We start from the raw sequence: 24,857 nt of genomic DNA, 5'->3' as shown, positions 1-24,857 counted from the left end.
AAACAGAAAAAGCTTGAATGTATTACTAATGACTACTCCAACCATGATTATATTGATCTTATGATGTTTCCCTCAACCCTTTAAAGTTTCATCCCCTGAGGAGAGCTGGCAGGTTGGCCAACAGAATGGATTCCCTATTGGACCAAACTCACTACCTCCATCATCAACAACAAAGGTTGAACTAGAGAGGGAGAGGGGAAGGAAGAGGGTGATTGAGGTGCAGGCAGAAGGACATGAAATCTTATGGTTTCCTCCTTGTACCCCTTACTAACATCTCACATGATAGTTTTGCTTGGACTAGACATGGTTATTAGATTTTTAATTATAGCCATTTAGATATTTCTGATGTATAGTTTGACTTGTTTGAGAAGAGTTTCACCTTTATCCCGAATACAGTTGGTGAAATAGCAGACTCCTTGGTTGAATTGAAAGTGTTCACCAGAAAAATGAATCTGTTTGCATAATGACAGCTATTTGATTAATGTTGATATTACTCGGGCTGACAGATTTAGATTGATAAGTACTTACAACCCCCACTCTGATCCCTTTGATACACACATTTAAAAAGGTGTGTTTGAGATCTATGAGGTCTTTAAACATAACAAGGGGTTTGTGTCTATGAATTTGAGTGGTAAGTTTCCTGGGGTGACAAGTCCATGTATTATGAAACCTGACAAGGGGGTGGTGCAGTTATTATGGACTGTATAGACTATTCAGATAAAATGTAATCCCTGCAGTATGAGAGAAAATATGTTAAAGTATCTATGGCTGAGGTGAACTTCGCATATAAAAAGATTAGTTACTTTATGACTGTTTATGCAGTTTATGTTTGATGCCAAGGTTTATACATTTTTAGTGTTCTGTGACCCTTTGGTTCCTACAGTTTTTGGAATAAAGATGGTAACAAACGAAGGCACAAAAGCACAGAAGGCACAACTCTTCAACAACTGCGATCTCTCGCAATCCAGTCTATCCACATCCACATCGCCACTATCTTCCTCTCCAACACCAACATAGTCTGTCTATCCACACTGCTGCCATCTCCCTCTCTAACACCACCCTATCCTAAGTCCAGTCTGGTCCTCTCTGACACCACATACTACTTCTGATGCAAACAAAAATCTGGCAGGCAAAAAATCGGGCATCTCCTACTGTACATGGACCAACCACCGCTACCTGAAGGCCTGAATGGTGATCTTCCAACAATCCAAACCACCACACCATCACAGTCACCATTTCATCACTGATACCATCAGCAACTTCCCAATCAAAACCAGATCTCTCCGACCCAACAATTCAAATCTGGTCCTTTTAAAATCAAACCTGAAAGTCAAGTCTGGTCACTGCCTTCTGCCTTCCACATTCTGCACTCGCTTAAATTCACCACTGAAGGCTCAAACTTCTTTGAAGAGTTTAACAATAACATAGTTTAATAATATCATAGCACGTAAATGCAACACGACACCACAGACATCATTATTTTCTGGAAAGATGATGCTGAAAAGGTGGTCTCCTTTATAGATCACACTAACGTGACTACATGTTTTCTATGTTTTAACCGTACCCATAGTTGAGATTTTGTCAATTATTTGGATGTCACCATTGTACTGAATATGTTATTTTTATGTTTAGTAATGTGTATTTAAATATACTCCAACAGTTTCATGTATTTTTGTTGTTTAGCTGAGAAGAACAGTTTGACTCTGTTAGAGTTCATTAGAGCTTAGCAGGCAGATGATAAATGTTTCTTGTAATCATTGAACCATGAAAGGAAGTTAGGTATTTTGTACTTGTAGGGAATGTCTCTGAAGTGAATCATGAGAAGGTTTTAAGCTATCCTTCCATATGCATACCTTGTTATCTGTGTACTCCTTTCAGCCTTGAAAATGTGTGTTTGTTTTTTAATCGTAAGTTGAGAAAGCTTTCAACTTTGTATGAACCAAGCTATTTGTTTTGACTTTTAAATATAAAAGAAGTTGCAGCTGAGCACACAGTTGAACCTTTCTATTTTGAGATATTCCAGTATCTTGATACTTTATAATTAATAATATGTTTGCATCTGGAATCTCTGACAGTCTATGTTTTGAATTAAATGGCTGCATGATATTATCTGCTAACAAGTGTTCCTTTTCAGCTGGTGCCACAGCTTCCAGCTCTAGCTGAGGTTTATTTGTTTTGCTTCACATCACTAGAGGCTGTAACAGGAATATCTTTAACAAATACTGCATGCCCGTTTCAGTAAGTGCTTTTAACTTACATTTTTCCTTTGAGTTCCTGTAGATATTCAGTGATGTCATTGCAGTTGTGGACTGTATGTACATTATTTATTGCAGTGTTGAATGCATTCTGTTTAGTTTTATGTTCACAATCGTGAGGTTTTTCTTATAGCATATGCTCCATGCATTAACTGGGAGGGACCCGCTACTTGGACTGAAATGAGTTTCAGTCATAAATGCGTAGCAGGCAGGGGCCCTGCAAGTACTGGATGTGCACGTCTGGCAGTTTGTATGAATCTGTAGGCATGCTTGAGTGTGTTCTGTGGTACCAAATGAAAACAAAAGAGAGAGAGGGGGATTAACTGACAGCACATTGTATTACATTCTATATTATGGGTAAGTCAGACAGTAAGATTATTGAACCAACTGTTGGTTCTCCACCCCATTATATGAATCATACATATGGGCCAAACTCTTGTCAGTATATAGCATACTGACACAAACTTATATGAACCATACATATGGGCCAAACTCTTGTCGGTATATAGCATATTGACACAAACTAACTAAACCAAACTTAGACTTATGCTTTCTTTACAATGGCACTTTTGATAAAACTAAAATGCTACATTTACAAACTAAGAACAGAAAGGTAATACAATTAAAACAAATCAGTGGAATAGCTGTAATAAGTAGTATACTGAAACTTTTAAATGACATAAAGAATCCCCGGTAAAGGGATTAAGATACAAATGACAATCTTTTGCAAAAAGTGAAAGAAATTAAAAAATACTGTTAAAGCATATAATACCATACCAGGTGCTCCTCTGTATCCAGCCATTTCAAATGACCATGCTGCATTGGGGAGGACTGTTCGGGGGGAAGATGATCAACTTCCTTTCTTCCCACCACATTGTAGAAATTACCAGGTTCTCCATTCATCCCAGCAAGACAGATATCAGTCTGTTTCCCCATGAAAAGGTGTATATTTACATGTCACTCCTTCTGCACATTCAACATCAGCTTCACTTCAACCAGAACCTTCAAGCACTGTCTACCCCACCACTTTTTCCTGAAAGATGGTGATGGGAGCATTGTACACCACTGTGAGGTAGAATATTCAGGTAAACAGGTGCATTTTACTCAGCAAAGGCAAGACAGGTTGAAAGGCAGGAAGAGTAGATGGATAGTGCTCTGTATTGCCTCAGAGAAGTACCACATCCCACTGGTACTACGGCATTACTTCACAGACCCTAGACACTTACTGATTTACATTCTATAGTTAAAAATTTTCCTAAAGTTAGACAAGACCCACAAAAGTTTAAGGATAAATTTTTAATGGTTATTTAAATAAATGAATTTACTCTGGCAGATTTAAGACAATTGTTAAAAGCCATAGCCCCACATGATATATATGACAAATTTAAAGACAAAGTTGGTTTAGCTCCAGCAGAGGACCCAAATTATTCAACCACTGAAGGGAAAAAGGAATTAGTAGAAGTTAGAGGAAAAGCTCTTGCAAGAAATTGTGACAGTTTGTTCTGTTAAACCAAACTGGGATAAAATTACTGCATGTAAACAAACCAAGGGAGAAACACCAGCTTATTACTTTAGCCGACTTAGGAAGATCATTTCAGCACGCTCTGGTATTCCACATCCAATGGCAAATGCTAAAACAGCTTTTAATTCTGCTTTTGTACCTGATGTGCAGACATTAGTAAAGCAAGATAAGGTTGCTTGGCAGGAGGAGAAAGTAGAGAAGTTAATACAATTTGTAGTGCAGTATGTGGACCAAGTAGATAAAATGATAAGAGATGCAGAAGATAAACTCATGCAATTGCAAATACAGAGTTTTGAAAGAAGAGATAGAAGTAGGGGCAGAGGTAGGCAAGGTAGGCTGAAGAAAGGAACAGCAACAAATATTCAAAATAGTCAACCGGGAGGGGGACTTATCACAACTCTGGACAAATGGGACATTGGAAATGAGGATGCCCAAATCTGCAACAACAGCAAATGCAGCAGTGGCAAAATCAAAATCCTCTCAATGTTTCTTTACCACCCTCACCCCCAGAGTGACAACAAATGTAAACTGGAATGTACTAACAACATGTGGGGGGAAAGATGAGGTAAACATAAGAGCATTAATGCAAGCATATCAATAAGGATCTTTTGCTAAATTGAAAGCAGGACAAAAAGATGTTCCATTTTTGATTGATACTGGTGCGACTCGCTCTGTTGAAAATAAGTGGCCAAGATAAAATTCCAGTATCTTCTGAAAAAGTGTCAGCAGTGGGTGTTACTACCACTCCTACTGTTTTTCTTTCCTGTATCTAAACCTATTCCGATTTCTTTAGAGCCAATTGAAAAAAAGCATGCTATTTTATTAAGTACTTCAGCTCCAGCAAATTTAATCAGCAGGGATCTGCTTTGTAAATTGGATGTACTATTTTTTGCATTGCAGATGGTGTTTATTTCAATATACTGACTAAATCTGAAGAAGTCCTTGCCATAGTTAGTGTTACAGAAGAAAAGACAGAAAAGCCATGTTTGAGTGTAGATGATAGACTGTTAAAGCAGTTGCTGACATTTTGTGGTCAAAATATTCTAATGAGGTAGGTCTGTTAAAATCTACTATACCTATGAAAATATGTGTAGATCCTACTTACTTGGATAGCACAATATCCTTTAAAACATGAGGCAGAACAGGGAATTAAACCTGTGAATGAATCTCTGCTCCAACAGGGAGTTATAGCAAAAACATATAGTTACTGTAAAACTTACATTCTCTCTGTTAAAATGCCAGGTAGAGATACATATAGGTTGGTGCAGGATTTAAGAGCAGTAAATTAGGTTGTCATCCCTTTATATCCTGTAGTGCCAAATACAGCAACTATATTAAGTTGCATACCACTGTGGGCAACTTACTTTTCTGTAGTAGATTTATGTTTAGATTTCTTTTCTATTCCTATTCATCCAGATAGACATTATGTATTCGCCTTTACATATTGGGAATTCAATATACATGGCAGCGACTGCCACAAGGGTTTGTTGATAGTCTCTCAATCTTTTCACAAGTTTTAAAGCAAGACCTTAAAGAAATCCAGTTCGTAGGTTCATAGGTTGATACTAGGCTATCGGTCCTAGAGCCTATACAAGCCTAGCCATAACAATCCCCTGGCTATTTCTTCCCACACTATTTACTTCCCTGGATCCCTGTCTAGCAGGGCGACTGACATTATCCCCACTTTCCATATAAATCTGTATTGGCACAATATGTAGATGATTTACTTATAGCTTCAGACACAGTAATATATTGTCAGCAGGAAACCATTCATTTACTGAGTGGTTTAGCATAAAAGGGACACAAAATATCAAAAACAAAACAAAAAAAAACTTTCAGTTATTTTCACCTAAAGTAAAGTGCACTTAATTTCACATGGAGAGAAACATCTCTTGCCTTCACGTGTTGAAACTATCATAAAGTCACCTTGTCCTGTGACTCAAAAGCAGCTATGAACTTTTCTAGGTTTGTTTGGATACTGTACCAAATTATGCAGAAATTGCCTGGCATGCTTAGATAAGATGCTCTAGAGTCATTGCCCTGGAAAGAAAAAGAAAAAATGCTTTTACTTTCTTAAAACAAGCCATTGCTATGGCCTCAGCCTTAGGACTTCTAGATTGTAAGAAACTTTTTACTTTGTACTGTCATGAAAAAGGGGTTATGCAGCTGGGGTGCTAGTTCAAAAACATGATGCATTTAGACCTATTGCATATTACAGTTCATTGTTAGACCTGGTGGCTAGATGATTACGGGGCTGCCACTAGGCAGTAGCAGCAGCTGCATTGATGGTAAAACCATCTGCAGCATTGGTCATAGGACACAAACTTACAGTTGCAGTTCCTCATGTGGTCTCTGCACTGTTACTGAAATCTAAAACACAGCATCTCTCAACCACTAGGTTGATGCAATAATTTCAAACCTTTCAATCACCATTGAGTGATGCCAGGTATTGAACCCAGCATCTTTTCTACTCATGACAGGACATGGTGAACCACATAATTGTATAATTGTGACTAACCATGTGTTTTCTCCTAGACTTGATTTGAAAGATAGTCCAATGGACAATGCAGAAATGGAACAATTCATGAATGGAACATGTGGAAGAGACAGAAATGGAAATCTTACAGCAGGCATAGCTATATGTACCAAAAATACCATACTGTGTCAGGAAAGATTATAAGGGGTTACTTCTGCACAAGTTGCTGAACTGATTGCATTAATAAAAGCCTGTAAATTAGCTAAAAATAGTGATGTGAACATTTATATTGAGTCATTATGGGTTTGGGGTAGCCCATGACTTTGGGGAATTTTGGAGACCGTGCTTACCCTTGGTTACCCAGAAACTGGTCTGGTTACTGTTTTGTGAGACAGATGACACCAGTATTTTCATTCATTTTTCTATACTTGCTGGAAGGTTATGAAATAAGAGGGCCATTCATCCTGCTGGACAAGCCGTAGCTTTCCTTTCTTTACAGTATGGCCTATTGCAAATTATGCATGAAGTGAATCAGCTGTCCTTTATATTAGTTGAAATGGCTAATAAAACTTTGGAGCACACTTGCGTGGCAAATACAGAACTGACTGAAGTTTGAGCCATAACTTTGCAAAACCGAATAGCTCTTAATTATGAACTGGTTTCAAATGGCGGGGTTTGTCATCTGATTGAAAAATGATCCTGCACATTTGTTTCACACTTTCATGATGAACAAGAAAAGGTGGCTGATTTTATGGAACAATTGGCTATTAATATGACTAAAATCGAGTCTGGTTGGACCTTAATTGGGTGGTTGAGTAATATATTTGGATATGTTGGTACAAGCATAATGCAAAGTATAATGACTTTTATCATAATTGTGCTTTTCATGGCTCTTGTGTACTCTGTTAAGAATTTGTTAGTGAACTGCTTTCTTAAAAAAAGTGCACATGCAATGGTAAATTATCCACGAACACAAACATCCAAGGGCTTATATGTCTGACAATGACACGATTCAGAAACTCTGGGATTGTGATGCTTTATAGCATCAGACAGAGAAATTGTATCAGATATGTCATGTTTATGTCTATTAATTCTTATTTTAATATACTGCAACAGTTTATTTTATTTATTTATTTATTGTCATTTGTTAACTGGATTGGTCCAACTGAGCCAGGGGCCTATTTTCAGTGGAGACCCGAGGAGAAAAGCTCCAGATATATTTCATAATATAAAAACAGAGATATATTTACAAAGGTAAAATATGAAGTTGTTATACATTGAAAATAAGAATCACAATTTTACAGAATTGTGTATAAGTTGCATAGTGTTACTGTAGAACAGCAATAAAAAGTTCACATGTAGAAATATATACAGGTTTCAGCAATAAGTCTAGAATCAGGTTATTCATATATTTTTGCTATTTGGCTAAAAAGAACAGTTTGACTGTGTTAACAGAGTTCATTAGTGCTTGACAAACAGATGGTAAATGCTTCTCATAACCATTTAATCTTGAAAAGAAGAAGGGTACTTGTAGGGCACCTCTCTGAACTGAAGTATGAGAAGGTTTAAAGCTATCCTCCCATATACATACCTTGTTATCTGTTTACTCCTTTCAGCCTTGGAAATGTGTGTTTGAGTTTTAATCTCAAGTTGAGAAAGCTTTGAACTTTGTATGAACCAAATTTTTTTTGAATTTTAAAATATAAAAGGAGTTGCGTCTGAACATACAGTTGAATCTGTTTATTTTGAGATATTCAAGTGTCATGATTCTTTATAATAAATAATGGGGGGATTCTATAAAGCCTACATGATTTACCACAAAAGATTTTTGATTCAGTAAGTGCCATTTAGTGGTGTGCAAGCACGTGCAAACAAGAAAAGTTCTGTGTAATGCAAATTGCCTCATAAGCTAGTGACTTTTATGCAAATGACTCAGGTGGAGCGATCCAACAAGCATAAGGGCATCACTGTAGAGCCTGTGCCCATGTCCATAGTGTACACGGAAATTTTCCATGTACAGGAGTGTCCATGGAAAGAAGGGGATATAAAAGTCCACAAATATGGATATAACTCCCCTGAAATGGTTCGATCACAAAGTGATGTGTGAAAAAATGCATTACTGATGTCTGAAAATGCAAGGGAATATGTAAAAACAAACTTTTTTTTAATGATTTTGGCATGTTTGCACTGTGCTCCACAGTGCACAAACATGCCCAATTGAAAAATAAATAAATAAAGGAAAACAAAGTATTTTATAATATGTGTCAGAAATGTATTATAGGATGTTGCGCTGGGTCTATATGATGGTGTATTGGTGCTGTTGCCTAGGTCATATGGCTATGAACCATGTAGTTACCTGGCTGTCAAGAGAGATATGTATGCAAATTAGGTGAATTTGTTGAATTGCTAAAAGGAGCAACCGTGTCTGCAGCTCCCTTCTGTGTAGGCTGCTACACCATGTTGATATTACCACTGGATGTGGATGCCAGCAGGGGGGGAGGTGTGCCCAGTTACTTTTAGGAATGTTTAAGACCCGGTGCGTGTGTTTGCATGGTCCACCGCATAGCTCAGCATGTTCAAGCAAAGCTTAACATGTATGCATGGCAGACTAGTCATGTGACAGTGATGATTCTTTATGAGTGAATAAACTGTGCTGAGCAACATGGTGCACCAAAGTGGTACCATTAAATTATGTTAATTACAATTTAGGCAGGTGAAATGCATAATAAGTAGCCAGTCACACTGTGGACCTACAGCAGACCTGTATAAAGTATGCATACACCCTACAATCTCTTTTTCCATCAGTACTCTGAAGCATTGGAGTATTGACTTGGAAATTTTAACTGATGAGATAATGCTAGGGGCTGCTGCAGCTATACTACATCTGCATTTACTAGAGACAGAAGTCAGTGCTGCTGATGCTGCTGACAATAGGCCTAGGCTGAGAAGGAGAAGAGTGTTCAGACCCAGGGTAACTTTCCAGGAGCTAAATGAGCTGGAGATTGTAGAGAGCTACAGGATGGACAGGGACATATTACAAGAGCTCACTGAGCTCTGCCACCCTCAACTCAGAGCCAGATTCAACAGAGGGGAACCCATCTCAGTGAAAACAAAGGTATGTGTAGCCCTTAGGATACTAGCTACAGGTAATTTTCAAAGACCAGCTAGGGACATGATGGGGGTCTCACATGCATCTGCATTCAGGATACTCCACCAGTTCCTGGCTGCTATGACTACATGCCAGTGAGCGCATAGCTTTCCCCCTCACCGCTGAGGCAAGGGCCACCAATATGCAATGGTTCTACCATGTAGCACACTACCCTGAGGTACTGGATGCCATATATTGCACCCATGTACACATCAAGGCTCCACCTGGTGAACGGGGTAGAATCTATGTTAACCACAAGAGTTACCACTCCATCAACTGCCACGTCAAGTGCAATGTCCAGGGTATTATCCTGAATGTGTGTGCTGGCAGCCCTGGCAGTTATTATGACTCCCAGATCTGGTGAACATCACAACTGTATCAGATGTTTGCTAGGGGGGACATCCCACATGTCTATATTGGATGCTCGAATGTTTAAAAGTTCGAGTGTCATATGGTTGACACCATATGATCAAACTTTTAAAAGTTCGATCATCCAAAAAAAAAAAAAACTACAGAAATAACTTACCTGAAAATTTTAAGCAGGGGGGGCAAGCCCCCCACAACCCCCACTCTTTAAATATACCAATTCCGAGATCGCACTACAGTGCAGAAAATGGAAATCTTCCCATTCCATGCTGCATGGAGATCTCCATTAAAACATTCAAACTTTCAAAAGTTTGATCATATGGTATCGACCATATGACACTCAAACTTTTGAAAGTTTGAGAATACAATATAGACCCTATCCGACATGGCCATTTATTAGGGGATGCTGGCTACACCCTGGAACCCTGGATGATGACACCCATCAGAAATACACACAAACCCATAGAAGAATGCCATAATGAGGCAAATGCACAAACTAGGAACATCATAGAGCATGTGTTTGGGCTGCTGAAGTCGCGGTTCTGGTCCATAGATATATCTGGGGAAGTCCTGCAGTATTTTCCAGCCACATGGACACATATATTCACAGTATGTGCTATGCTGTACAGTATGACCCTGTGGAAACAGCTGAAGCGGAAGCAGCAAAGGGAAGGCATACACAGCCCCCATTAGTGCCTAGGTCACCACAGTCACAGGAGGACTCGGAGGAGGAACCCCCTGCTGATGTCTCTGTAGGCTCAGTACACCCTGGCATTGGCTAAGAGGCAACGCATATCACATTCACTGACAACCTAGGGCCCTAGGGACTGAGATGTTACTCCTACTGACATACAAAAATTAAAATAATGGCAGGAAACACGCATCCTGTACCTACTCATGTATTGGCTGTGTACTGCTTGCATCAGAGAGAGTCAGCCCTGATCTATGGGTGTGTCAGCTGCTGCATTTGCAAGGTAAGTCTGCATCCTCCACAGTACTCATAAGGATTAAAATGATATGGCATTGTATGTATGGATGCAAGTAGATACAGTGGGCTACTTGCACAGAAATTCCATCCACAGGGGACTACAGATACCCATTCCACTACCTTCTTTCCAGGAGTATTCACTAGGCCCCATACATAGAATGCTCATGCAGACCTTCTGTAACAGAGTACTGGTACATCTGTCAAGGGAGATGTTAGACAGTGGGGTGACATGATGTATCCCAGCAAAACAAGTGGTGGTGTTCCCCTGAAACTGCTGTAACACAAACTCAGCAATGGTATATAGCAGCATGCCAGGCAGTCTCAGGACAGTAACAAAGAAATTGATCATACATTCTCTAGATCTTACTTAGTTCAGGAATAACTATATATGTATGTCTGTAGTTGAATGTATGATGAATGCTTACTGTCTGTCAAGCAGCCTGTGTGGCTCAAAAGAGTGGGACAGTTAGCTTGTGTGGTGGCATTCAGGGTTCTAATCTAGATATAACTACTTATGTTGGATGTCAGATAGTACTATTTGTTTTACAGACCATCATTCTTGTGTGTGTAGTGTAATATTAACCTTTGTGACATAATTACATCACACAACTAAAGAAAGTCATAGTCAAGTTCAGTGATGAGCAGCAGTGCAGAAACAGGGACAGATGTCATATTTTATGTGTAACACACATATCCTGGACTGGAGTACAGGTAGGTATGGGCTGGAGTCAGCATGTAACTAGCAACATCCCTCACTGGGCATGCTAATACAATTAGTTAAGCAGAGTGAAAGTCTGTTGCTCTCCACTCAGAATGACATGTTATCTACAGATACAAACATATATGTATACATATTCTGTTTATCAGTATCTCACTCTCTCTCTCTATATATATATATATATACATATACATACATACAAATGTATATAAAAATCTATATGCGCACACATGTACTGTGTGTGTGTGTATATATATATATATATATATATATATATATATATATATATATATATATATATATTACACACATGCATCTCTATCGCCACCCATAGATCCACATTATAAATGTACATATATCACACACACACTCATGTATAGTTATGCCCTTGTTATCTACTCTACAGATATATGTTTATATGTCTGTATTCTCCTATATACCCTGATACTGGTGATTAAAGCTGCAGTATGACACAAATATAATGTTGCTTAAAAGATCAAATATAAGGATTCAACATTAGATAATGCACCTCCCTACAGCCTCCTGTGCCTGGTGGATGTCACAACACATACACCAACAGGTGAACAGGTAGTACCATGTTGTGTATGCATGCATTAACAGTGCACATTGTTTTAGTCCACATGCTTGCCCATCCACATGCAAACAGCGACATATGGGCAACATGGCTACTGTAGACACGTAGCTAAAATAACAGTTATCTAACAGCAAGGCTACTAGATATAGGGAACAGTTGAGAAAATGTCATTCTGCAGCCCACATATGCTGTTCAACACAAGCCTAGTTTATTACTCCACTAGTATTTGCCTGCAGTGATGTGTACGTTACACTTAAGCCATGGCATGTGCTTTATATACTGTGATCTGTAGTGTGTAACACTAGATAGGCAGTGGTTCTAATCTCACCCTGGTCCACTTGGTGTGTGTGTGTGTATGTATCTCCTTGCATAACAAATGGGAATCTCATATTTCAGTGGGCCTGCACTTTTTGGCCCTTGCAAGTGCTGCCAGCCAACAAATCTCTCTCTTCCACATGGCCTGCTGATGTCATGTACCTTAACACTACCAATTGCCACAGTAATGTCAGACTTAAGCCATTGCATGTGCTGTAAATACTGTTATCAGTAGTGTGTAACACTAGATAGGTAAGGGTTCTAATCTCACTCCAGTCCATATGCTGTGTTTGTGTGTGCATCCCCCTACAAAATAAATGTAATCACCACACTGACTTAGACAGAGGTAGGGTTTTGCAGTATTTTGGCTGTCATAAGTGACATGCGCCTACAAAATCCTAACCAGAATAAGGCCTTCTGATGTCATAAGTTCATAGAAGGTTACTAAGCTAATGGCCCTGGGGGCCTTACAAGCCTAGCCAAGAGTTTATCCCCAAAAAGAAACCTCAGTCAGCACCTGTCGTCCCATCAATGAAGGACACAGGTAGAACCCCTGGGACAAATTTCTGGTTTCCCATCCACTCAGCAAGGTTGCACTTGAAGAGGGTCAGTCTACCATAACATTACCTAAAGAGATGTTAATAGCACAGTTGAGGTATGGTGCATGCGTCAAATACTGTGATCTCTAGTGGTACTATTCTCACTGTAGCCAGGTGTGTGTGCACGTGCACATTTTACTTCAGTGTATGGGTTCATAGGACCATTGGACAGTAGTAGCCTAATAGATGCAGGTGACATAAAATACTAGTCACATTCTAACTCTTATTTACACAATCAGCACCTGTTTAAGAAAGAACTTAAATTTTTTCTCCTGAAGACTTGGTCATGCCCATGTCAAACCCCCAATTGAAGTAGTCTCCTCTCTTCTCATCTTATCTGATTTTCCCTAGCAACTGTTTTTTCTCCTTGTACTTGCTCTAACAAACTGTATTCATACTGGACTCGGTGTAATATTATCCAAACCTTTTAATTGTTATTTGGCCTATACTTATATACTGTTCTCAAATTTTGGAAATTGTACTTGTTAACTGTTATTTCACCTATGCATTGTACTGTTTCGCACAAATCTTTGACTTGCACTATATTTCTGTGACCCACTTTAATATTTTGTAAATATCATAATTGTATTATTTCTGGAGCTTTTCTCCTTGGGTCTCCACTGAAAATGGACCCCTGGCTCAGTTGGACTAACCCAGTTAACAAATGTCAATAAATAAATAAATACAATATTGCCCCTGTCCACAAGGGACACACGAAGAAGCCTTGTGGTGACTTGACAGTCATCCATGCAATCATGCAATTTGCTTCTGCAGAGGACCAATGAGATGCATTGTTTGCCATTAGGTGGGGAGCTGTTTCAACAGTTTGTGACAGTGTGGTACACATATCTCCCCCAACCAGCATGTATTATTAATGTCACATACCAGGTAATGGATAACATCCCAGGCTGTAGCCTACATGAAACCAGGCAGGGACTTGCAGCACCTTTAGGCACCCCATAAATTATCTCAATAATAACAAGAACCTAAAAAAAAAGAGGAGGAGTGGAGGAGATGGGGAGAAAGGAAGGGTCTGGTTAAGAGTGTGTGACAAAAGAAAAATCAGTGTGCTTTTTCCTATGCATGTGACTGGGTTAAAACCCTAGGCATTACAACACATGCAAATGAAAAGAATATTATATATTGTGAGGGTTTTTTCTGATAAACAAGGTACCTTTAGCAGTTTTGTATTTGGTTTGCATGTCACTAGAAGACAAGTTGATAAAGAGAATTGGTTTGAAGAAAGTGCTTACTGAAAGCATTCAAGTGTTTTTCTCAACTGGGAAAGCTATAAAGACATACAAAATTAAATAGCACTTAATAGTAGCGCAGGCTATACCATGCATCTTAGCATGACTAACCTTTCTTTTTGGTTAACTTTAGCCTGTCTGTGTAGCTTAGAACTTATGTTCTTATTAGGAAATAAAAACTTAAATATTTGAAGATGTACATATTTTTGTGTGTTATTATTAAGTTAATACATTTTAGGATGTTTTTTTTTAAGGTTTGTTTGTTCTGTCTGAGAGCTTTAAAAAAAAGTTATGTAAGATGTGGCATAGGCACAAGTGAATATGACAAGAAACATAAAAAACCAACCTGCCGAACAGTCTATACATGTAACATAAAAGTTGGAACTAGACATTTAACAAAAAAGTAGTTATACATAAAAGGTGGTAATAGGAACTATTTAGGAAAAGTATGCTTTCTGTAATGTCTTTCAATCTGAATGGTCTTACAGATAAACATAAAAAAGAAGGAGAAGTGAATTATATTAAAAATTGTAGAGTGCAAATAGCTATGCTACAGGAGACACACCTGGAAAGAACTGAACGTGAATTTGATAAAGAAAGGTTTTCAGTGGAATATCTTGGGCAAAGGAAAATAGGAGTACTTATATTAATTACAAGAAGAGCTGCAATAGTGATAGAAGAGGGAAAAAGATAATAAGGGGCTACTGGCTAGGCAGGTGGATTACACTGGCATGCATTTACACACCCCCTAAAACTGCTATAATGGAGCTTAAGAAAATTCTGGGAGAAATAATCATCTTTCAGTAAGGAATATTACTTATAGGTGGAGACTGGAATTTGGTTTGCAACAATGAATATGTGTCTGGGGGGGGCTAGAAGGAAAAATATTACAAAGGAGGGTAGATTTTTGAAGAAATATGTGAAAACATTTGGTATGGAAGATGTGAATTCATTGCTAGGAGTTCAGAGTGAATTTACATATTACTCACCGAGATACAAAAACTGGGCTTGGCTAAACAGATTTTATATCTCATAGGAACATGTGCACTTAATTGAAGGTCTTGAAATGCACCCAATAACTATTTCAGATCATGCACCAACCATAACTAAATAAAAACGCAAGGTAATGAAATAAAATGAGACATTGGCACTTTCCCACCTATGGGTTGAAAAGAGAAGAATTCAAGGAATGGGTTTTGGAATTAATTCAGGAGCTACTAGAGAAGATAGACTTTTCTTCTGAAAACATAGCTAGGGAGTGGGATAAAATTAAAGTGAAGTTTAAAACTAGGGTGGAAATAAAAGAAAGGAAGATATGGTTAAATAGTAACAAGAATTATTTAGAGAGATTGACAAATGTTAAAGTATTGAAAAATAGGGGGAATCTCTCAGAGCAAGAAATGGAGCAACTGCAGCATGCTAAACAAAAAACGAGGGATTACTTCAACAATGTGCACGAGTTTAGAAAGATTGTTGTTAAGCAGCTGTTTTTGATAATAATTCTAGAGGACAAAAGCTTTTAGCCCCACAACTTAGGCAACAGAAAGTGGAAAGGGCTGTCACCAGGCTTAGGGAGCCTATAACAAGGAAGATTACAAGAGACCCTATAGAAGTATTAGAAATATTTCGGAAATGTTATGAAAGTTTGTATAAAGCAGAGAAATATGGACATCAAGAAAAGGTACAAATGGAAAAGTTTATGAAAGAATTAAATATTTCCAGGTTAGAGGTAGATGAGGTCCAATTACAAACAGTTAGGATAGGAAGGAATGAGACAAAAAATGGATAGTATAACCAATCTACAGGAAAGTCCCCAGGAATAGATGGTATTCCTGTGGAAGTTTGGAAGTTAGGAGGGAAAAAAACTTATAAAGATCTGGAAAGTTTTGTTTAACAGTATTTTAAGAGGATGAGAAGTACCAGCATCCTGGAAGAAGATGGTGGTAACGATAATACCTAAAGAGGGTAAAAATCCACTGGATCCAGCTTCACACAGGCCCATTTCCATACTAAACCATGATTATGGCAGGGTTGTCCACTTTCCCCTTTGTTGTTTGCATTATATTTAGAACCATTTGCAAAGAAAATAAGGGATTCAGAAATTCAAGGATATAATTGGTATGATAGTCAGGAAAAGCTGGCTCTATTTGCAGATGATATTATTTTCTACATGACAAAACCAGAAAGGGACATTACAGTGTTGTGGAACATTTTAAAACAGTTTCATATCTTCTCAGGATACAAACTTAATGAAGCTAAAACAAAGGCAATAGCTGTAAATTATATACCCACACATGGATTTGTCCAACAATATCCATATTTATGGGGACATGATAAAATTAAGTATTTAGGAGTATGGATTAGAAATGACTCTGTTATGGCAGCTAAGGATATGTGGGAATAGACTAAACAGAAGATAATACAAAAACTGAGAAACTGGAAGCTTTGTTATATAAATATGGATACTAAGATACAAGCCATTAAAATGTTTTTAGTCCCTTTAGTCTTATACACAGGTCAGGCATATTTTTATAAACCAGAGGAGAAGCTGTGGATAGCAATTAAAAAAGAGTTGAAGGATTTTATCTGGGAAGGGAAGACAGCAAGGTTCAAGTGTGATAAGCTGATTCTTCTAATAGAACAAGGCGGACTAGAATTGCCCAAATTGAGGGGGTATTTTAGAGCAACACACTTAAGGCTCTTGTTCATAGCACAAGCAGAAAACTATAATTCAAAGTGGAAAGAAATTATGCTGATACAGGGAGGAAGCTCAAGAAATAAGGAGAGACTGGGATTTTGGATGCAGACTCTTAAGAGAACAATAAAAATCATACAGAGTATTACATTCATAAAATAGCAGGGCGTATTCTAAGAACCAAACCAGTATGAGAATGGAGAAAAGAGATTTTGCAGATAGGGATGACTGTGATCAGGGATACAGATAATAGACAACAGCAGGCTGGAATGTATTGGAGAATACTGGCAAAGGAACCAACGTATTGGGAGCAAATAACTAGAAAAGGAAAGGTAATGGAATGGGAAGAGGCCAAGAATTTATTTGGACTGCAGGTTAGGGATTGCCTTCCCTATCAAGGATTGTTATCAGAGTATAGGCAAAGAGAAAGAAATAGGGGGCTCCTGAATGAAAGACCAACATTAGTAGACTATAATAGAATCTAGAACAGAAGCTGCCATTAAAAAAGGAATAATTAGTAAAGTATATAAAATATTGCATGATAATTATAAGAATCAATCAGAGGAGCTTAAAAAGGATTGGGAAAAGCAAGATTGAACAAGCAATTCACAAACAGACAATGGGAGAATATATGTATATCTCCCAAATATGCAACAAAGTGTAGAAGATTTAGGATCTTTCCTTGGAAGTGTTTACATAGGTATTTTTGTACCCCAAGTAGACTCTAAAGAATTTTTCCTCAGGTGGATAGCAAGTGTTGGAGGTGTGATGGGCAAGAAAGAGGTGGCTGGGAACATATTTTTTGAGAGTGTAATGAGCTGTCAGACTTTAGGGATTCCCTGCAGACCACTCTGTCAGAGATGCTGGGTGAGCAGATTAGATTGACTTGAGAAATTATTATTTTTTTTTTTGAGTTATGATACATAATCCAAATTGCCTGGATATAGTAAAGCCTTGCTGAGTCTAATTATGGTGGCTGCCAAAAAAGGAATTACTAGAAAATGGACATCAAAGTCTAGACCATCTTTACTAGAAGTAGAGAATATAGTAACAGAGACAAAACAACTGGAAAAGGGATCTTTAAAAAATGAAGGGAGCAAACTACATAGGAAAGAATGGGAAATTTGGGAACAATATACACAGAGCAGGAATGAGATTTAAGAGACAGGATTTGAATGAGCCATATAATGCTTAACTGACATTGACCGGATAGATTAGAAGATATGTATAATGTTTGCAACTACAGTTGTTTCAATGGTGCCTGTGATGTATAATGTTTGCAACTAAAGTGGTGTCATGTTGTTTGTTTTTCATTTGTATAAATGTAAGATTGCCTATGTCATGTGTGAAAATTTAATAAAGATGTTTGTTGGGGAAAAAAATAATAACAAGGACCTAAGCACCCAGTCGTGAGGGACATGGGGACCCAGGTTGATAGTAAACTGACTTTTGACTGTCATATTGCCTCCGTTGTACAGAAAGCTTTTACATGGCCCACCTCATTAGGAAAGGTATGTCATCCAGGAACAAGGAGGTCATAACATCCCTGTATTTTCCCCTTATAAGACCCATTATTGAGTACAATGCCCATTTCGGCATGTACCTCACAAAGCACATGCAGCAGCTGGAGAGACCACAGAGGTTCTCACCAGGATAATCCAGGGCCTCAAACATCTAACCAACACAGATAGGCTAAAAGCCCTGTCCATCTACCCAGTCTCATATACACTCCTCAGAGGTGGCCTCTTTCTGGCATACGCAGCAATCTAATAAATGTGGGCACTGCAGCAATTCAGTAGCACGAAACCAACTAAGGCTGAGAGAAAACTATTTATTGAAGTGCTTTTCATTTGCTAAAATAAGCAAACTTCTTCAGAAACCATTTTTAACAGCATATACATATTCATAGTTATTACTGTTAGACCAATCACAGCTCACACATTGCTTAACCACGCTCTTAAAGACACCTAACCTTCATACAAATTTACCACTAATAAAATGGTATAATACAATTTATACAACTGTCAGCATAGTATAAAAAGTGAAAATAAACATAATATAATAGGCTTAGTGTGCTCCGCACTTATTATATACTATATTAAAACATATACAATATTTAAAACCAGGCAATTCCCTACTACAGAAAAAACAACATCAATGCCTAAGACTCTTTAACTTAAGAATGCTACTAATACAGCATGTTTCATTTAGCCCAGGATAGTTATAGGCATTTAATTTAATCTACAGCAATCTGAGACCCCACCTTGATGGGACAGCTGCATATACGCAGGTCAAACTCCACTTGAGTACCCTGCATGCGCGACCTCAACCTGGCCTGTGACATCAGTAAGACTTGTTGATGGGACAGATTTGTGTCCCGTAAACTCCCTCTCAATGTAAAGCCCAGTACCTCATTAACCTATTATAAGTGCAACCTGGACAACTGGATGGGGAACAGAAAATACACCCCTGGAATTCCACCTGTGTCCCTGCTGGACAGGGGCATTGGGTGCTAATATTTCAGAACACAGGCTAAATTCTTGGGCGGGCTTGTAAGGGCCTCAGGGCCAACAGCGTAGCAACTTCCTATGATCCTATGTCCTTACAGTGGGTAATATACATACCGTTCTACTCACAGAGTTGCAACATGTCCAATACAGCAGTGTCACACAATGCCCTGTATGCAAGGCAGACATCACTTCTGCATGGTGTATATGACACAAGGTACAATGACAGTAATTGCACATAATCCTCATAGGTCAAATACTGGGGACTTGAAGTTCCCTTGTGAGGAAAATTTGTGTTGTGTCCACTTACCAGTGGTGCTTGCAAAGGTACATGAGAAAATGGCCATTACAGTGAAATATTGGCATGCTGAGGGAAGAGCACACAGAAGTTATAAACACAGCATTATCAAGTGATCACTAATGACATGAGCATGATATAATACCTGTCTTACCCCTGTGGAGACATGGTAATCTACGGTAAAGTAGGTGTACACCTGTGTGGCCAGGCCTGTGTGCACATGTAAATCACCCCTGAGTATGTACATCAGGTGTGGCTAATGAAGTGCTATATGCCAGGACATTACTGTTATTGATGGAAATGATACTACATACACAGTTGCATGGGGTTACGGCCATGACTATGCGAACAGGCACATGTTTATGAAGACCCTCTTGTGGGAGAGTGACATAACTGGCAGATTGTATGATGGTTCCCAGTTTGCTATGCCATGATGTGCTTCTTGTCCTCCTGTCAGCTACAGCCAGGTTTATGCAGTTGTACAGGTGACACACCTTGCAATGAAGATGTGGATGTCTGTGCATGCAAAGAGAACTTGTTCAACTTTGTGATCATTATTATGGTCTTGCTAGTCTGCACTGCCTGTCAGGCTACCAAACAGCACACTGGATGCTGTGTGACATGATGTGGGAACACAGACATGTTCTGTTTACATAAATGCACAGTCTGACATGCATAGGACAAGTATGGGTACACACGCTTTGGCCAAAGGTGCACACCCCTCTGTCGTATACCTCAGATCCATGGCATGCAGACATGCACCACGAAGTTGATGGTCAGGCTGCATGAGCAGCTGTGGTATTCTGATTAGACAGGCATCACTACCACTGTGGTGCTTGCCCAAACAACCTTGCACATATCACAGCATGATACTGCAGCTGGGCTCCAACTCACCATCTGCACATTACCCTACTGAAACCCAAGAAGTCTGGCATACTAGGCATAATGCAGGCCACACTGTAATGATTGCCTTGATTGCTATTTAAGGCATCTACCTGGTAAAGGGTAAGTCAAGGCTACAGAGCCTTGCATGAAGTGGGACAATTATGTGGATGAATAAACAGGCTGTGGCCTGCACCTCATGTGGAGTTTTTATTTTTATTTCTATTTTACATTTGTTTACTGGGATAGTCTGACTGGGACAGTGCCCATTTTCAGCGTAGGCCTGGGGAGAACAGCTCCAGTCTAAGCTTGCATACAAATTATCACAAGAAGTAATAGAAATTATAAACAAAACTGACAAAAAATGAGTGTTAACACATTTACAGGATAAAAATGTAAAAACAAAAATATATACATAGTATAAAATAGAACAAGACTTGAAATACTTGAATATAGACAAATATATGGTTGAATTTCTATATGTGGAGGAACAGAACATTAGTCAGGAAATTAAGCAGGGAGAATCACTTAAGCAGAGTAGTGCATAGTTAGTAATACTTCCATGGTGAGAATCGCAGCTAGGAATGTAACTACTTATAGAGAAATAGTGTTGTCAGAAGTGATATGTTAACAGAGTTAGTACATACAGCCAAACTGTATAAGTAATGTTAAGTTAATAATTAACCTGGAGTGTTACATGTGCAAAGTCAGGATTCAAATAAGTGTCTTTTCAGAGATATTTTGAAATGATTAAGATTGCTTATGGATCTAATACTATGTGGAATGGTATTCCAATTTTTAGCAACAAAGTTAAAGTAAAGAGAGTCGCCTACTGTATTGTATATTTTGGTTATTTGGAGTAAGTCTTTGTTAGATGATCGAAGAGTACGAATGTTAGAGTAAGGTTATAGAAGATTTTTTAGGGAAGGTACGTTGTCAGGATTGTGCATTATTTTGTGGGCCATTATTAACTGGATATAGTTCATAATATGAGGTAGTTCCAACCAAGCAAGATTTTTTAGGCATTGACAGTGATGGGTTGAATGTGTGGAATCTGTTGCAAATTTGGCAATCTTATTATAACATGATGCTAATTTACTTAGTTCTGACTTTTTGAGGTTGGTATGTATGGGGGAATGCATATAAGAGTGAGGAGAGAAGGCAGGTTCTAGCTATGGTTATTCTTGCAATGTCTGTTAATAATTTTTTTTTCTGCACATTGTTTCCATTTTTTGAAATGATTAAGATTGCTTATGGATCTAATACTATGTGGAATGGTATTCCAATTTTTAGCAACAAAGTTAAAGTAAAGAGAGTCGCCTACTGTATTGTATATTTTGGTTATTTGGAGTAAGTCTTTGTTAGATGATCGAAGAGTATGAATGTTAGAGTAAGGTTATAGAAGATTTTTTAGGGAAGGTACGTTGTCAGGATTGTGCATTATTTTGTGGGCCATTATTAACTGGATATAGTTCATAATATGAGGTAGTTCCAACCAAGCAAGATTTTTTAGGCATTGACAGTGATGGGTTGAATGTGTGGAATCTGTTGCACATTTGGCAATCTTATTATAACATGATGCTAATTTACTTAGTTCTGACTTTTTGAGGTTGGTTTGTATGGGGGAATGCATATAAGAGTGAGGAGAGAAGGCAGGTTCTAGCTATGGTTATTCTTGCAATGTCTGTTAATAATTTTTTTTTCTGCACATTGTTTCCATTTTCTTGTGAACCTTTTTGATTGTGTTAGAAATGTGTAAATGAGTTTAGTACTAATGTTCTGTTTTCCTTTTGGTGTGAGACGAGGTGTAGGAGCATGGTATCCCAGGAGAGAGTGGCTGTGCTGAGACCATCAGCTGTAGTAGCCAAGCACCAGCAATTCAAGGGACACCCCTCTTGTCAGCCTTCCTCACAAGGTAATTGTGTCAGTGCAGTACACACTGCTTGAGTGGTGTGCAGCTGCAGGATAACTGTGTGAACAGTGCCTCCTTACTTTTTCCAAGGTGTACATATGAATTTGCCCCCTCACTGCTTGCCTGTGGTCTCTACAGACACAGACATGTTAGTAAACTATCTTCTTGGAAACCATGCTGGAATTAAAGTCAATACATAGTTGCACACAGGGCAAGTGGCATGCAGTGACAACTGGTGTCCCCAGATGTCTCAGTAGTGTCACATTTTCAGCCATGAAAACACTTACCATGGAAATGATCACTAACAATGTAGTACACCTGCAGACACTGGTCCAAGTGCAGTTTGTGTTGTTCAAGGTCAGATCATGCCTACAGTAAGCTTTGTACTGAATTCAGTGGTACAGACTGTACTGTATAACGGGAAAATGACTCACTCCACCTATCATGGCTTGACAACGCATTCATCAAAATTAGGCCATCAGGCATTGTGGATACACTGTGGTGGTGTTTTACAAACTTGCATGCCAGCCATTGGATAGACAAGTGTCTGACAGTCATTATCTGGGAAGATAGTTTTTTGTAGGCCAGCGCTGAAATGAGCCCAGTCACCAGTGGACTACTCACACACATCATTCCTAGACTACCCCTCCTAGCCATTCCCTTCTCTGCAGTCATGGCCACTGTCACTGACCTCAGACTGGCTACATTTGCAGATAACTGCAAATAAGGGACTGTCATTGTTTCGCACACTGAACCAGCAGTTACCCAGGATAGGCTGACACACACATTCAGTTGTTGTTAGAGCCGTTAACAAATACTACATGCCAAGGTATGCACAATACTATACTTTTGGCAGTCAGCCACCCCCTGGACAACATCATATTGTCTGCTCACCTCCAACAGTTGAGCCTGTAAGCTGGGACATATGGACAGAGAGAGATGTAGCCTTCGACTTTCACTGGGCAGTAAGATGTGGGACCTCATGCACTGTTGTACAACCTACAGATAAAGATATGGCTTGTAAATCCCAGAATATCATTATAACACTGTATGGGGCACTCATCACACCTATCATTGAGTGCAATGACACCTGCGGTATGTAAGTACACAAGCATATCTTGCACCTGTAACAGCCACAGAGGTCCCACAGTAACCCAATACAGTGTACATAACATGTCCAATGCAGGATGTGTCAAGGCCGAAATTGTGTATTCTGTCCACTACATGCTTTGGAGGGGAGGTGTATGGCTGCCATACAGGGAGCTGTCAGTTCCCACTGTGTACCACCTGCACATCCAAGAAAGGACTAGTACAGGATGTACCTGTTGTACACAGCTGCATCCTGACTGTGGTATAAATAGGCTATGCTGGGCAGACAGGTATGTAACTGTGACACTACATTTCACTTACAGGTCACTAAAGCCAATAACTCTGCTGGGGAAGCACTATTCTCTTGCACCATAGCCAAATTATGGAACTCCCTCCCACCCACAATTACCTCCGTACCATCCCGCACCCACTTCAAAACTTTACTAAAAGTGCACCTAAAACATGCTGGCTATGCCCTTGCAACTCCCCCTCTAATATCACTCACCCCATCCAAACACTACCTTTCTTTCCACCCCACTAACTACCCTGATTATAGCAAGCTCAGATGCTCATAAGCCTAACTACTTATTATACAGCAGGAACTTCTTATTGTAACAATTGTTTGTTATGTACTTCACAGATGATAAAGATTCTAGTTGCCTACAGATGTACTATGTTCTTCATCTGTAACCATGTTTGTACTAATTGCTATGTTGATCCAATTGTTAATTGCTATGTAAATCTAATGTAACTACTGTCTGTATATTTTAACTGTGGAGCTTTTCTCCCCGGGCCTCCGCTAAAAATGGACCTACGTCCAGATGAACACTCCTGGTCAACAAATGTAAATAAATAAATGTTACAAGCTCCCCATCCATGTGAACCACAGTTCTGCTGTAATGCCCATCATGTGTAAGTAACAGAGTGGGATGCATAACAAGGCAAGCATATCTGGATGAGGACAAATATCTGTAGTGGACACAGGGTTGTAGATGGTGCATCTCCTATGCTACAGCTTGTAGATGTGTTAGCTCACAGAACCCTGCTTACACTTGTCAAGGAAGCAGATGCAGGACTAGGCTGCATGACACCATTGTCCCTGTTAGCCAGAGATACACAGATGAAGCTATGAAGCCATGCACTTCTACTGCTTTACTTTTGTGAAGACATTTTGATTCTGTGCTGACATTCCTTCCTGTGCTCTGATGGTTATGGGTTTATTGTAGCACTGTAGCCACAGGT

This window comes from Protopterus annectens, chromosome 1.part2 (genome assembly GCF_019279795.1).
Source record: "Protopterus annectens isolate FY-2018-M chromosome 1.part2, PAN1.0, whole genome shotgun sequence".
NCBI lineage: Eukaryota > Metazoa > Chordata > Ceratodontiformes > Protopteridae > Protopterus > Protopterus annectens.
The sequence above is the reverse complement of the archived record's forward strand: the minus strand, read 5'-3'. Positions refer to the sequence as shown.